Source organism: Sus scrofa, chromosome 2 (genome assembly GCF_054392235.1).
Source record: "Sus scrofa isolate SSC_HxYL_T2T_F1_AM1 chromosome 2, Sscrofa_HxYL_maternal_Yorkshire_Landrace_v2.0, whole genome shotgun sequence".
Lineage (NCBI taxonomy): Eukaryota > Metazoa > Chordata > Mammalia > Artiodactyla > Suidae > Sus > Sus scrofa.
In genome coordinates this window covers 141499956-141513587 of record NC_139384.1, presented here as the reverse complement: position 1 = coordinate 141513587, position 13632 = coordinate 141499956, and the positions used below count along the sequence as shown (strand labels likewise).

General features: G+C 41.0%; 1 protein-coding gene across 23 annotated transcripts in view; it reads left to right on the top strand.

The window, feature by feature from the left end:
- Positions 1–13632, top strand: part of LOC100516424 (LINE-1 retrotransposable element ORF2 protein) — a 77251-nt gene that overhangs the window by 23277 nt on the left and 40342 nt on the right. For 8 of the 23 annotated variants that reach the window (XM_085014462.1, XM_085014460.1, XM_085014456.1 and 5 more), the window contains exons 4-5: positions 10679–10761; positions 12446–12523. The exons of 1 other annotated variant lie outside the window; for it this stretch is intronic. The gene's annotated coding sequence lies outside the window, so the exon portion shown is untranslated. Of the gene's footprint in view, positions 1–10678; positions 10968–11494; positions 12524–12611; positions 13436–13632 lie in introns of those variants that run through there. 14 more of the 23 variants (XM_085014472.1, XM_085014468.1, XM_085014471.1 and 11 more) reach the window with 5 other exon arrangements.

The following is a 13632-nucleotide window of genomic DNA, read 5'->3' as shown; positions in this document are numbered from 1 at the left end:
GATGTGTAAAATAATTTTGATTAACTTTCCTTCTTGAACAACTTAAAAAGATGTTAAAAAAAGAAAGCACAAGGGCATTCCAAGTTAGTAAAATAAAGAATTGCCAGGGCAGGATCTAGGGAAGGTAGAGACCTAGGGAAATAACTAGGCAGTTGGGCTGCTTTTCTCCTTGGGACAGAAATGAACAGGCTGGCCCACTGCTTTGCAGCCTAAAATAATAACAATATGCTTTTAGAGACACAGAGATGAGAATCCACAGCCAGCCAAGCAGGGATTTTGGTGAACTACTCGTCCAACATTAGGATCCCAAAATCTACAGCTTAGAAGGGAAGGAGAACCAGAAGGAGATAGGTTTTTTTCAGCATGTACCGTCAGTTTTACATCATCTGTCTGATGGTTTTAAGGTGATCCTGGAACTTGGGAGGAATTCATTGTAAATCTGCTCTTAAGCAAGATAATAGCATCCTAGGCCCAAAATATCTTTACAAACAATTTTGCATGAGGAAACCAAAAAACATGGATTTTTATATAAATAATAAATGGATTATATATATATATTATATAAACAATAAAAAAAAGCAATGGAAACAGTAGTAACAAACATGGAAACCTTGCAAATTGGAGTTATCAGATTACATTTACTATTTTTGGAGAAGTTTTATGATTACAATTTGTAAATTAAAATTTAAGAATAAGTAAATAGAAATTCTAGACTTGAAAATATAAGTGAAATCAAGAACTCCACGGACAGATAGATCATGTAGAGAATTTGTGAAGTGGCAGAGAAGTCATGAGAACATACAGAATGAAGCATGGAAAACTTAGACCAGCTGATTATTAGTAAAATTAAAGAAAACGTCCAGAACAAAACTGAGAGAAGAGATTGGGAAGTAGATAAGTAGGTATAAGGGACTTAGAAAGTGTAATGCAAAGGTCTAAGATCCTTGGAGAGTCCTAGAATACACAGAGAGGGAACATGGAACAAGAGCAATATTTGAAGAGATAATGACCAAGAACTTTCCAAACTAATAAAGACCAAAACAAACAAACAAACAAACAAACAAAAACAAACCAGTTTCCAGGTGCCTAGGGGTTAAAGGAAAGAGAAACAAAAACAGGCCTTCATCAAAGCAAAAAAATGCTGAAAACCTAAAACAAGGAGAAAATTTTAGAGCAGCCAAGGGAAGAAAACAAAGTAATGGAAAAAGTTCAACCACGCTCAGTAACATTTTGGGTGAGGATTGTAGCTCCTTGACTTTCATTCGATTGGTTTGTGGTGAGGTAACAGCGTGGTTAATGGGCGTTGGCTGCCACTTAAAGTCACAAACTGCATTAGCCCATAAGGACAGCCCAGCAGCAATGCTGGAATATGTATATGAAGAGATACATACAAGCAAGCCACAGCAAATATTCATATTTATTCCATAAAAAGTGGAAACAATTCACATATCTATAGAGTAGAATGAATAAATAACTTATCACATATACTAATATACAGAAATAAAAACAAATGAGCTATAGATAGCTACATGCAAAAACATGGATGGAAAAAAAAGGTGGGGGGGAGTTTCGGTCGTGGCTCAGCGGTAACGAACCCGACTAGCATCCATGAGGAAGCAGTGGCCTCCATCAGTGGGTGAAGGATTCAGCGTTGCCCTGAGCTGTGGTGTAGGTCACAGGCACAGATCAGATCTGGCATTGCTATGGCGTAGGCTGGCAGCTACAGCTCTGATTCAACCCCTAGCCTAGGAACTTCCATATGCTGTAGGTGGGGCCCTAAAAAGACACACATGTACATACACACACAAAGGATGCATCTCACAAATACAACATTGAGAGAGGCCAAACAAAACTAAGACATGATATACTATTCCAATCATACAAAATTCAAAAACAGGCAACATTGTATATTTTAGGCAAGCACGCTTAAATAGTAAACCTACAAAAAATGTAAGGAACAAATTTCCATAAAAGTCAGAATGGTGGTTACCTTCGGCGTCTACATAGGCATTAATGATTGGAAGACAGCACAAGTGGGCCTCTGGGTTGCTAATAAAATTCTCACTGGAGTTGGGTGGTCATTACATATATTGTTTTGTGCACCTGTCTCTTTATGTTCTGCTTCACACACAAAAAGATTTGAAAACATGATTGGAAGACAGGCGTGGAGAGTAAGCTCTTCCATGACTTAAAAAAAACATGCTTCCGGAGTTACAAACAATGGTAAATGCACATTATATTTCTCAGGACATTTTTGGTCACAAGTGACAGAAACCCAACTCAAACTGGTGCTTCTCGTCTATTGGTGAGAGCCCTCCATGCAGTAATAAAGACGCCATAAGCCATCCCTGATACTGTCCTTACAGCTTACCCTTCTGAAAGGGTTCTGCGTACAGCACCCTAAAACATGCCACTCTGGCATATGGATTATTTTGAGCTGAAGGCAATTGTGAGAAAATAGACCCAGGAAAACCTCTCTAGCCTCCCCATCTCTATCAGGAAGGGAAGAACAATTCTTCATCATTGGAGATAGCGCTAGGCCAGAGATGGCACCAGAGGAAATCTCCCTGGCACACCTTACTACCTACACCTAGTCCTTATCTTCCATTAGTTTCCCCCAAATATTTACCTTCCCACAGTTTGCTACCCTTGGAAGCCCAAAACCCTTTCCTTTGTCTTTTCACTTCTCTACACGTATTTTTTTCTTTTGTTAAGGGGCCGTATAAGCCCCACTTCTGAACCCTCCTTTGTTTATTCATCACTGAACTCTCCCATGTGTATTGAAATGCATGTGTGAATAAACTTCTTTTTCTCTTGTTCATCTTGTTAATTTACTGTTTTGTTAAGTCTAAATTCCAGTCACTGAACCTAAGGGTTGAGGAAAAACATTTTCTTACCTTCTGCCCTGACAGAGACTTCCCACAAACTGACAGAGCCTTCTCAGGGAGGTCTTTGCCATGCCCTGCATTCCTCTGAACTGCGCATCTCTAGGACTGGCAGTGGGAGGACAAGGGTAAAGTCACTCTTGCCAGGACTTCATAGCAAAAGAGACAGTGATTCCCAAAAAGGACAGATGCTGGCAAACAAACTGAACACCCATGTCACGAAAATCCTTTTCATTGCACCTGTCGTGGTCATACTGCCCTAAAACAAACCGCCAGTTATCTCTCCAGCAAGAATGGTTTTATTTGGGATCAACGAAAGAAGTGCGATTTGGAGTCTACAACCATGGTGGGCCCTGAGAAAGTCCCCAGCCGCAGGGAGAGGAGAACTCTTTTAAGAGAGGAAAGGAAATTGGAAGGGCCATCCATCGTGAACGACGAGTCCACTGGAGGAATTGAGCTGGAAGTATAGTGGTTCCTCATTGGCTGAGTTGTGACAGTCTGTCATTGGCTGAGCTCTTGCCAGAGGAAAAGAGAGAGGAAGTCTTGTTGTTGGCCTCGCTATCCTCCAAGGGCATGAGAGCTCCCCCTTCTGGCCTCCCGACTCTATTTTAAGTAAAGTTTCTCATAAATTTTCACAGTCTTTAGAGCAGTGCTTTTTTCAACTCTTGCTGCACTTAGAATTACTTGGTGAGCTTTTAAAAAAAACAGCCTTTCAGGAGTTCCCATCGTGGCGCAGTGGTTAACGAATCTGACTAGGAACCATGAGGTTGCGGGTTCGATCCCTGCCCTTGCTCAGTGGGTTGACGATCCGAGTTGCCGTGAGCTGTGGTGTAGGTTGCAGACGTGGCTCGGATCCCGCGTTGCTGTGGCTCTGGCGTAGGCCAGTGGCTACAGCTCCAATTAGACCCCTAGCCTGGGAACCTCCATATGCGTGGGAGCGGCCCAAGAAATGGCAAAAAGACAAAAAAAAATTAAAAAATAAATAATAAATAAAAAACAGCCTTTCAGAGACAACCCTAGACCAATTAAATCAGAATTTCTTGGTTAGGGGTAGGGGTGGCAGGGGCTGAGGCCTCAGTATCATTTTTTAAGCTCTTCAGATGGTTTTAATGTGCTGTCTCAGTGTTGATAACCACTAGATTGTGTAAATCACTGAGGTAATATTCAGGGCTGAAAAATAGCAAAAATGTTTATCAATATTAATCTGTTATTTCATGTAAGTGCTATATAACTTGATATAAAAATTGCTTTTAAAGAATTCTTAGGTCATCACAACCTGTAACCCAGTTGAAGATTTAAAGAAAGGGAAGAGTTCATTGTTGGTTTGCACTTCTTAAGCCAGAGGTAAATATAACATCTTTATAAACGCTTCATCAACATGATGATTTAGCTACATTAGCACATGAAAAACAGTCAACTGGTTCACATTCTGCTTTAAACTCAAATGAAATAGATTCATTAACATCTTCTAGAGGAGAAATTGGCACACACCCTTTCATCCACAATATAGGTGTTAAGTTGTGCTCTGTAAGGACTTCTCTGAAACACAGAAAAAGATTCCATACCATCCTATTTTTTCACTAGTTATAACTGCATTTTAGATGCTCTCTCTTTTTCAAAAGCCAGAGCCGCTCTTCTAGAAATACAAAGGATCAGACTTATAATAATGCATTCAGTACTGAGACATGATAGCTTTATAAGCTCAATTTGAAAAGGGCAGCAATCATTTCTGAGTTCTAACATTGGCAGATAGTCTAATATTTTACTAATGGATGCCAATATTGTGCTAATCCAACTTTTTTTTTTTTTTTTTTTTTTTGTCTTTTTGCCTTTTCTAGGGCTGCAGTGCCCACGGCATATGGAGGTTCCCAGGCTAGGGGTCTAATCAGAGCTGTAGCCACCGGCCTTTGCCACAGCCACAGCAATGTGGGATCCGAGCCTCGTCTACGACCCACACCACAGCTCATGACAATGCCGGATCCTTAACCCACTGAGCAAGGCCAGGGATCAGATCCGCAACCTCATGGTTCCTAGTCCGATTTGTTAGCCACTGAGCCATGACGGGAATGCCTAATCCAACATGTTTTATGCTTACCCTTTATAAATGGTATAAAGGACCTTTCTCTCTTTTATGCTTTTGTAAGCAGCAGTATGACATTGTGAGAAGTAGCTTTGAGAATCAGACATGCCTGGAAGTAACTGCATGCTATTTATCAACTGCGTGATCTTGAGCAGGTTAATTTCTTAGTGCCTTACTTTCCTCAACGGTAAAATAAGAATAGAGGATCCATCTTGCAGTGTTGTAAAGGTTAGAAATGACTGCTACCATCTTTCTGCCATTTTGCTTCAGAATTTTTAAAAAATTACACAGAAAATGAGTAAATGTATTTTCTTTATAAAAAAAGGTAAAACATTACATGTAAGGAATTTAGTCTTTGATGACCATGTGCCTTCCCACCTTGCCAGTGGTAACCTCTAAAACTAGGGACCGACTAAACAAATGAACAAGGGCCAGACCATATATGTCACACATATGTAACACACAACCTCTCTGGCACCCAGGCTGCTAAGCAAAACCACAAGGTCGGCAGCGGTTTGTCCAGAAGTGTCCACACTTGCTTATTGACTGTCAGCTTCCAGCTCAGAACAGTTAGAGAAAGCAAAGTATGCTCCATAAACCAATCATTCAAAATACCCCTGCTTCTAGTTAGCTCACCTCTAGCTTTCCTTGCTAACAGTTTCCACTCACAGAATACCTGAAGCCTTTCTTTTTTCCACTGTTAACACGTCTTGTTACCACTCCCTTGCCTGCCTTTGAGCAAGTGCCAAAGTCAGTAATGGTGGCTGACTCCCTTGCTGCTGTAACCTTTAAATTTTAGCCTTTGATTGTGCTCAGTTGTTTATTACCACAATAGCTTTCCAGTTTTTTTTTGTTTTTTTTTTTTTTGGTTTGTTTGTTTGGTTTTTGTTTTGTTTTTTGACCACACCTGTGGCATATGGAGGGTCCCAGGCTAGGGGTCCAATTGGAGCTACAGCTGCTGGCCTATGACGCAGCCACAGCAACGCCAGACCTGAGCCACATCTGCTGCCTACACCACAGCTCATGGCAACGCCAGATCTCCAACTCACTGGGCAAGGTCAGAGATTGAACCCGCAACCTCATGGTTCCTAGTCAGATTCGTTTCCACTGCGCCATGACAGGAACTGCAGCTTTCCAGTCTTTTTTCTGCACATTTATAGATGCCTATTCATATGTTACCTTGGGAAATATACTCTGCTTTATAGTTTTGTAAAAAAAAAAAAAAAAAATAGTGTCATATTGTGCAAATTGTTGTGTTACTTGATTTTTCTCTTACATATCCTGGATTTCTATCCATGTTCATCCCAATTGTTTTCACTGGAGGGAAGTAGCAATATGTACTCTGGCCTCTTGTAATACCGTTAGCTCTGTAGTGTGACCTCCTCCAGTGCTTTGCAGGCTACTTGCTTTTCTTTGTCCATCACAGGGACTTTCTTTCTGCCTTTTCACCTCCATCCCACTTCCCTTTCATCCCCACCCCCAGGTTCCTTCTCTTCTAACCCTCACTCTCCGAGCTGCAATTGATTCTCCATGACTTGATTAACTCTCTTTTTCATGACTGTTAGAAATGGCTGTTCTTGGGCAGTTTCTTCATCTGTGCAAAGTTGGGCATGGCTAGGCCTTCAGAGACATTGGTCTCTGGCTGCTCTGGATCCTGTGCGTTTTCTCCTTGATCTCCTCATTGTAACATGTGGCCAGCGCAGTCTTACTCATGCTAGATTCTTTCACCTTGAGTGAGTTTTCCAGTTGTACTTAAGGCATTTCTTCCAATGGACTAAATGTACCAGCCCTAGAAACCAGTTTGTGTTGGAAGTAAAATAAAATTAAATACTTTATATTTGTTTCTACCCAATCATTTGGGTGCACTTTTGCCATCATCCAAATAGTGTTCTTCCTGGTCAATACCAAAACATTCAGCATTAAGGCATCAATGATAGGATCTTGGAAGAATCGCTTTTAAGTTTTGACAGTTCACATGGGCTGGTAGAGCGTCTGGACCCAGTAGGAACAATTTAATGAATCGATATGCCCTCTGGAAAAATACAGCCTTGTATTGGTAGCTTGATTTCTCTGGTTCGGTGAACTTGGGCAAGTTTCCTAATTTCTGTGAGTCTAAGTTTTCTCATGTCTAGAATGAAGATGACAGTACTTACATTGCAGGATTTGTCAGAGAAAAACTTTTCCTGTACCCTCTTGGGTTCAGTAACTGGGGACATGTGAATTAAACTGACGAAAAACAGATTAACAAGAGACAAGACAGCTTTCAGTCAACTGTGTATGTGGGAGCATAAGGAAAAGGGTGACTCTCCAAACAGCTCAAGACAGGGATTTTTATATCTAACTTAGCAAAGGATAGGAGGGGGAAGAAGAGGCTTCTCTGGGAAGAACAAATGGGAAATAAGAAAGTCTGTGATAAGGTTTACCCCGTAGTCTTCTGCATCTTCTTTCAGGCCAGTAAAACTCGCTTGGAGAGGGGACTGATGGCAGCCTTGCTCCCAGAAGTTTCTGCCTTTGTTTTGATAAGAAAAGCTCCGAAGAGATTTCTTTCTGCATGCGTTAAACCTCAAATGTCTTTAGTTTAAAAATATCATCGTACTGACTCTGGGGGTCTGGAGTAGGTCTCAGCATGTCGCTGTGAGAATAAGTGAGTTCAGTCTGGTGAAGCTCTTAGCACAGCACTCCAAAAATATTTGCTGTTATTGTTGATATTTGAAAATTAGTATTTTTGCCTTGACACCAGCAGCAGACAGGAAGTTATGGTGATTTTTAACTCTACCATCGAACCATTTCATGGATCTCAGGCAGTCTGTTTAATTCTTGGATCCGCATTTCTTATAAAATTGTTTCATTGTTAATTCATCCCTTTCTGCTCTTGTTCAATTAAACTCCTCAGCCTCCCTTTTCCAGATCAGTGGCTTCTTGATTGTTATACTTGCTTTAGAATTAATTGCAGTTGTCCTAAATAATTTGAAGTGACTCCAGAAAATTAACATCTGCCAAGATCTCTTCCTCCCTTTTCCACCTTCCACTGACTTCCCGTTGACGTTCTGGGTGTCAGTCAGGGTTGGGTTTTGCCAGGGGGAGGGTTGTTTTGTTTTTGTTTTTTGCCTGCATCTTCTTCATTTCATTTGGCTTCTCGACCCTCAGAGAATAAACAGAAAAATATTATCTTTGCTTTGTAATCCTCTCAGGCCATCCATTTTTTACAAACACTAAGCACTCACCGTGCCCTATGATTAATGGAGAAAATGCATGTTCTCAATGGATATCATATTTTTTTGCCATTTGATTGTGTTATGGACTTTGACACAAGGTCTCTGTAGCTGGAGTGAGCAAAATCCTAGTAAGTTTAGAATAGGTCAGAAGATTTATTAAGTTATATTACTTGTAGGAGGTATGTAATTTCAAGTTGGCTTGAAACATATAAATTGCCAGTGTTCTCTTCTGCTGCCCAAACTCACACGATAAGTATTTGGTTTATTTTGCATGGGAAGGCATTATCACAGTAAAAATATTTCAGGTGTTCTCCATACAAATTCAGTGGAGTATAAATAGGTTGTTTTTTTGTTTCGTTTTGTTCGCTTTTTTTTATTAGGGCTGCACCTGAGGCATACGGAGGTTCCCAGGCTAGGAGTCCAATTGGAGCTGTAGTCGCCAGGCTATGCCACCGCCACAGCAACGAAGGATCTGAGCCGCACAGCTCACCAGCAACACAGGATCCTTAACCCACTGAGTGAGGCCAGGGATGGAACCTACAACCTCAGTTTCCTAATCGATTTTGTTTCCTTTGAGCCACGATGGGAACTCCAAATAGCTTTATTAATTTACTATTTTAAATTGGTGATTGCTATTTTATTTGTCAATAAAACTTTTTTATTATAATTTTAAACAATTTGTATAAACGTATTAATTGAATTATTTATTAGTTTCTAAAAATATATACTGTATCTTACTTATGAAAATGCTTTAGGGAGTTCCCGTCATGGCACAGTGGTTAACGAATCTGACTAGGAACCATGAGGTTGTGGGTTTGGTCCCTGGCCTTACTCAGTGGGTTAAGGATCTGGTGTTGCCGTTTGCTGTGGTGTAGGTTGCAGATGCGGCTTGGATCCCCCATTGCTGTGGCTCTGGCATAGGCTGGCGGCTATACCTCTGATTAGACCCCTAGACTGGGAACCTCCATATACCACAGGAGCGGCCCTAGAAAAGGCAAAAAGACCAAAAAAAAAACAAAAAAAAAAAAAAGAGAGAGAGAAAATGCATTAAAAAAAACTGTCGTTGGTCATTTGACATGGGAGCATTATTTCATTTTGTATTTAAAGTTGCCAAGAGGAAAATATTTAATGCCATTCCCTGAAGGCTAGTAAGTTTACTATTTGTTAGACCACCAGAGGGAGTGAATTCTAGAACTAGGAACCCCTCAGTAATGTTAATAAAAGTCTGGAGTTCCCTTGTGGCTCAGAGGGTTAAGGGTCTGGTGTTGTCATTGCTATGGCTCTGGTTTCGGCTATGGCACACGTTTGATCTCTGGCCCAGGAACTTCCACATGCTGCAGGTGTGGCCAAAAAATTTTTTAAATAAATCAAATAAACTAAGGTCAATATCCATTTAGTTGACCAAACAGCCTGACAAAATGCTTAAGAAAGAGCAAGTTTGGCAGCCTTGGGAAATATGCTGCCAAATATTAACAAACATTTCAATATTTTCAGTTAAATAAAACATGAACTTTAAAAAAAAAAAACAGTTATGTTAGCATTTGATAAAGCCTCTTCATACTGGAACATTAGAAATGTGTCTATGAAATGTCAGAGTAGACTCAACTTTAGACCAGTCTTTGTGGTTGTGGAGTTTGTTCCTGATTTACTGGCATTGCTATTACAAGCCAGGGCTTCTAAAAGACTTCTTTCTTAAGTTTTCTGTCTCCTTAGAAAGAAGTTAACCCTACAATGTCACTTAAAAGATTGTCAACCCAAGTCAGAACATTATTTATAATAAAATGATAGTAGTTCATGTCTATAACCGTAATTACTTGGGTAAGTCAGGATAGGAGGCACTAATTTTTCTAAATTGCTGAGATAATTGAGGGGTTGCACAGTCAATTAGACTGAATTTTCCAGTGATTTACTGTACAATTCAGATAACTTGATAACTTTAACTCCATAATTATAAGGCTTATTTTGAAAAAGTGGCTTTTGTCAAGTTTTGAGATATACAACTCAAAACAGGCACCTCTTATTGAAAACTCCTCCTAATTAGTGATTGAAGCTAATTAGCATATATTTTTTTTTTCCTGCTTGATGAGATCTTGAAGATCCTAATGGTTGTTCTTAGTTTCTCATCACATGCTATTGGCCGTTTAGCCCATAGCGTCTTACTTTTTCCGCATGATCTGTACCACAGCTGTGGCAGCACCAGATCCTTAACCCACTCTGCCACATAAATTCTCAGAATCTCCCTTTTCATTCTTGAGTGGAAGGAAAAGTATTCCATATTAAAAATGGCTAATTGTTCCTATCTAGCCTACAAATAACTACTGGAAAACAAATTTTTCTGAAGGGCAATACTATATAATTCCCAAACAAGAGGAAAATTGTGGGCTTTGCTTTCAATCTTCTGGCAAAAATATTAAAATGATAACTTTAGCAATGTGGTCAGTTTTCATATATAAAAATGAGTCACCGATAAATCATTCTTTGTCTTCCTCTCTGGTCAGGGTAATATGAAGGGTGTTGAGAATTTGACAGCATCACCATATGTGCTTCAAATGATACCACATTCCTGATTTTCAGTAACCAGGTAAGTGTTTTTCTTGCCTGTGCCGAATTTGCAATTAGGAAATTCTGTTCCTAATTGAACACCAAAACTTATCATCTCATGGTGAATATAGAGAAACTCTGCTTAAAGCTGGTGAACTTCTCTTTATGAGCAGAAGGATTTAATGTGACTAAACTTTCCAGCAGACACTCTGGGGAATTGAGCTTATTATATTTTGTTTTGGTTTAGCTTTTTTTTTTTTTTTCTTTTTTGGGCCACACCTGCGGCATATGGAGGTTCCCTGGCTAGGGGTCCAATAGGAGCTACAGCTGCTGGCCTACAGCACGGCCGTAGCAATGCCAGATCTGAGCTGTGTCTGCAACCTGCACCACAGCTCATTGCAACGCTGGATCCGTAACTGAGCAAGGCCAGGGATTGAACCCTCAACCTCATGGGTCCTAGTTGGATTCGTTTCCCTTGCACCATGAAGGGAACTCCCCTTCTGGTTTAGCTTTTTTTTTTTTGCTACTTCTTTGGGCTGCTCCCGAGGCATATGGAGGTTCCCAGTCTAGGGGTCGAATCGGAGCTGTAGCCACTGGCCTACGCCAGAGCCACAGCAACGCGGGATCCGAGCCGCATCTGCAACCTACACCACAGCTCACAGCAACGCCGGATCGTAAACCCACTGAGCAAGGGCAGGGACTGAACCCGCAACCTCATGGTTCCTAGTCGGATTCGTTAACCACTGCGCCACAACGGGAACTCCCCGGTTTAGCTTTTAATGAGATTCAGGAACTGCCTTCCACACATATTTTTTTTGACATGTAATATGTGTCAGCCCTTGGGATAGATACCATGGAGAGTCACACATACTTCTGGCGACTGGAAAATGTAGAGTGCCCCTGAATAGAGATTTGGGGATTTTTTTCCCCTTCAGTTTGTTCCCATGAAGGCGTTTTGAAGCGCCAGACACATCCATTAATGGATGTTTATCTTCAAGTGGGTATGATTATAGGTGCTTTTATGTTTCTAAGTTTTTGCTTTTTTATTTTGCCAAGAGTGAATGTAATTTTTTTTGTGTAGAACAGTAGACACTAGTTTTTAAAGTGATGACCAAGACCTGATACAGCGGAGCCCCCTTATCCCCGGCAGATACGGCGGCTGTGTTCCAGGATCCCCGGTGGATGCCGTAAGCCTCAGATAGTGCCGCTTTCCACCTGTGACCCTAGGTTTTTTCCTATACATACCTACTTAGGATAAAGTTTAATTTATAAATCAGGCCCATCAAGAGAATATCTGAATTGTCCGCATCACTGTCTTGCTCTTTGGGGCCCTGGCTGAGTAAAGTAAGAATCCCTTGAACACAAGCACAGCGATGGTGCCACCCAGAGGGCCGCTAAGTGACTAATGGGCAGATAGGCTAGACAGAGCGATGGTTCTCGTCCCAGGCATGGGGAGAAGGTCGGCGGGAGATTTCATCATGCCATCCTGAAAGGTGTGTCATGTAAAACATATACGTTATTTCTGGAATTTTCCATTTAATATTTTTGGATCGAGGTTGACTGCAGGTAACTGAAACTGAAAAGCAAATGGCACGTAAGGTGGGACTGCTGTGTACTTTTTTAGAACAGCATGCTCGATGAATATTTGTTAAGAGAATGAATACATTTTTCAAATTCTTGAACTTTTTTTTTTCCCTTAAAAGCATTAGGGACATTTATTTCAGGTCAAAAGGACTCTCCAGACTTCCTCTAGGAGAAGTATTCTGCTAACTTTATCTTCAACATTTGAAAGCCACTGACAAGTAAGTAAAGAGCTTGTTTAATCCTGTAGTTGTCTTTGTTCCCAAAGGACAAAGAAGGTGAATTTGCTTTCTCCCTTTTCATTTTTAGAACGTTTTAGGAATAAACACTATTGGTGTGTAGGATGCCAACATAGCTTAGGCCTCATTAGAACATGGACCTATGCACAACTGCTAACGTCTTCCAACTCATCCTGATGGAAGGGATTCTAGAGAAGAGAATGCAAGAAATGTCTTTCTAAGCTATAGGTATGAAAATAAGAAAATGTAATGAAAACTAACCTTAGATTACTGGGTTACTTAGTTACTAGGTTAGTCGGCTGGACTGTGAGGGCCAATGAGTCCAGTGTTCCACCTTTAGGTAGCACACTCCCTTTCTTTACAGATGTGCCGTGGTCTTTAGGAAACCAGGTAATCGAACACGGTAACATCATGAGAAAGCAATTCAAAACACAAACTTTAAGAACAGTATGTGTGTGTGGAGTTCCCTGTCGTGGCGCAGCAGAAATGAATCCGACTAGGAACCATGAGGTTGCAGGTTCGATCCCTGGCCTTGCCCGGTGGTATAAGGATCTGGCATTGCCGTGGGCTGTGGTGTAGGTCGCAGATGCGGCTCGGGTCTGGCATTGCTGTGGCTGTGGCGAAGGCCAGCGGCTACAGCTCCAATTAGACCCCTAGCCTGGGAACCTCCATATGCTGCAGGTGTGGCCCTAAAAAGACAAAAACAAAAACAGTATGTGAGGTGGGAGATGCTTTGGCATCAGTATTGGGGGCAGAGCCAGGAAGTGGTGGTAGTTGTCAGTAAAATTCTCTACTGACTGATTGGATGTATGCCATGGAGATGTTTAGAGTCCCACTAGAGAGACAAGGGACACACAGCAAATTAAATAAAATACATCATATGCTTTTCAAAAGCCACTCAGTCCTCTTTGTGCCATGTCTTACAACTGCCACCAAACAAAACTCATGTAAGCTCAAAACATTTACTTACTCCTTCCTGCCCAGGGCTTCTCCAAGGCCAGGAGAAATGCACAGTCTGATGCCTGTGCAATCAGGAAGTGCAAGGGAGTTACTGCCAATAGAGCCAGCTTTAATAAATGGGGGACAAGATC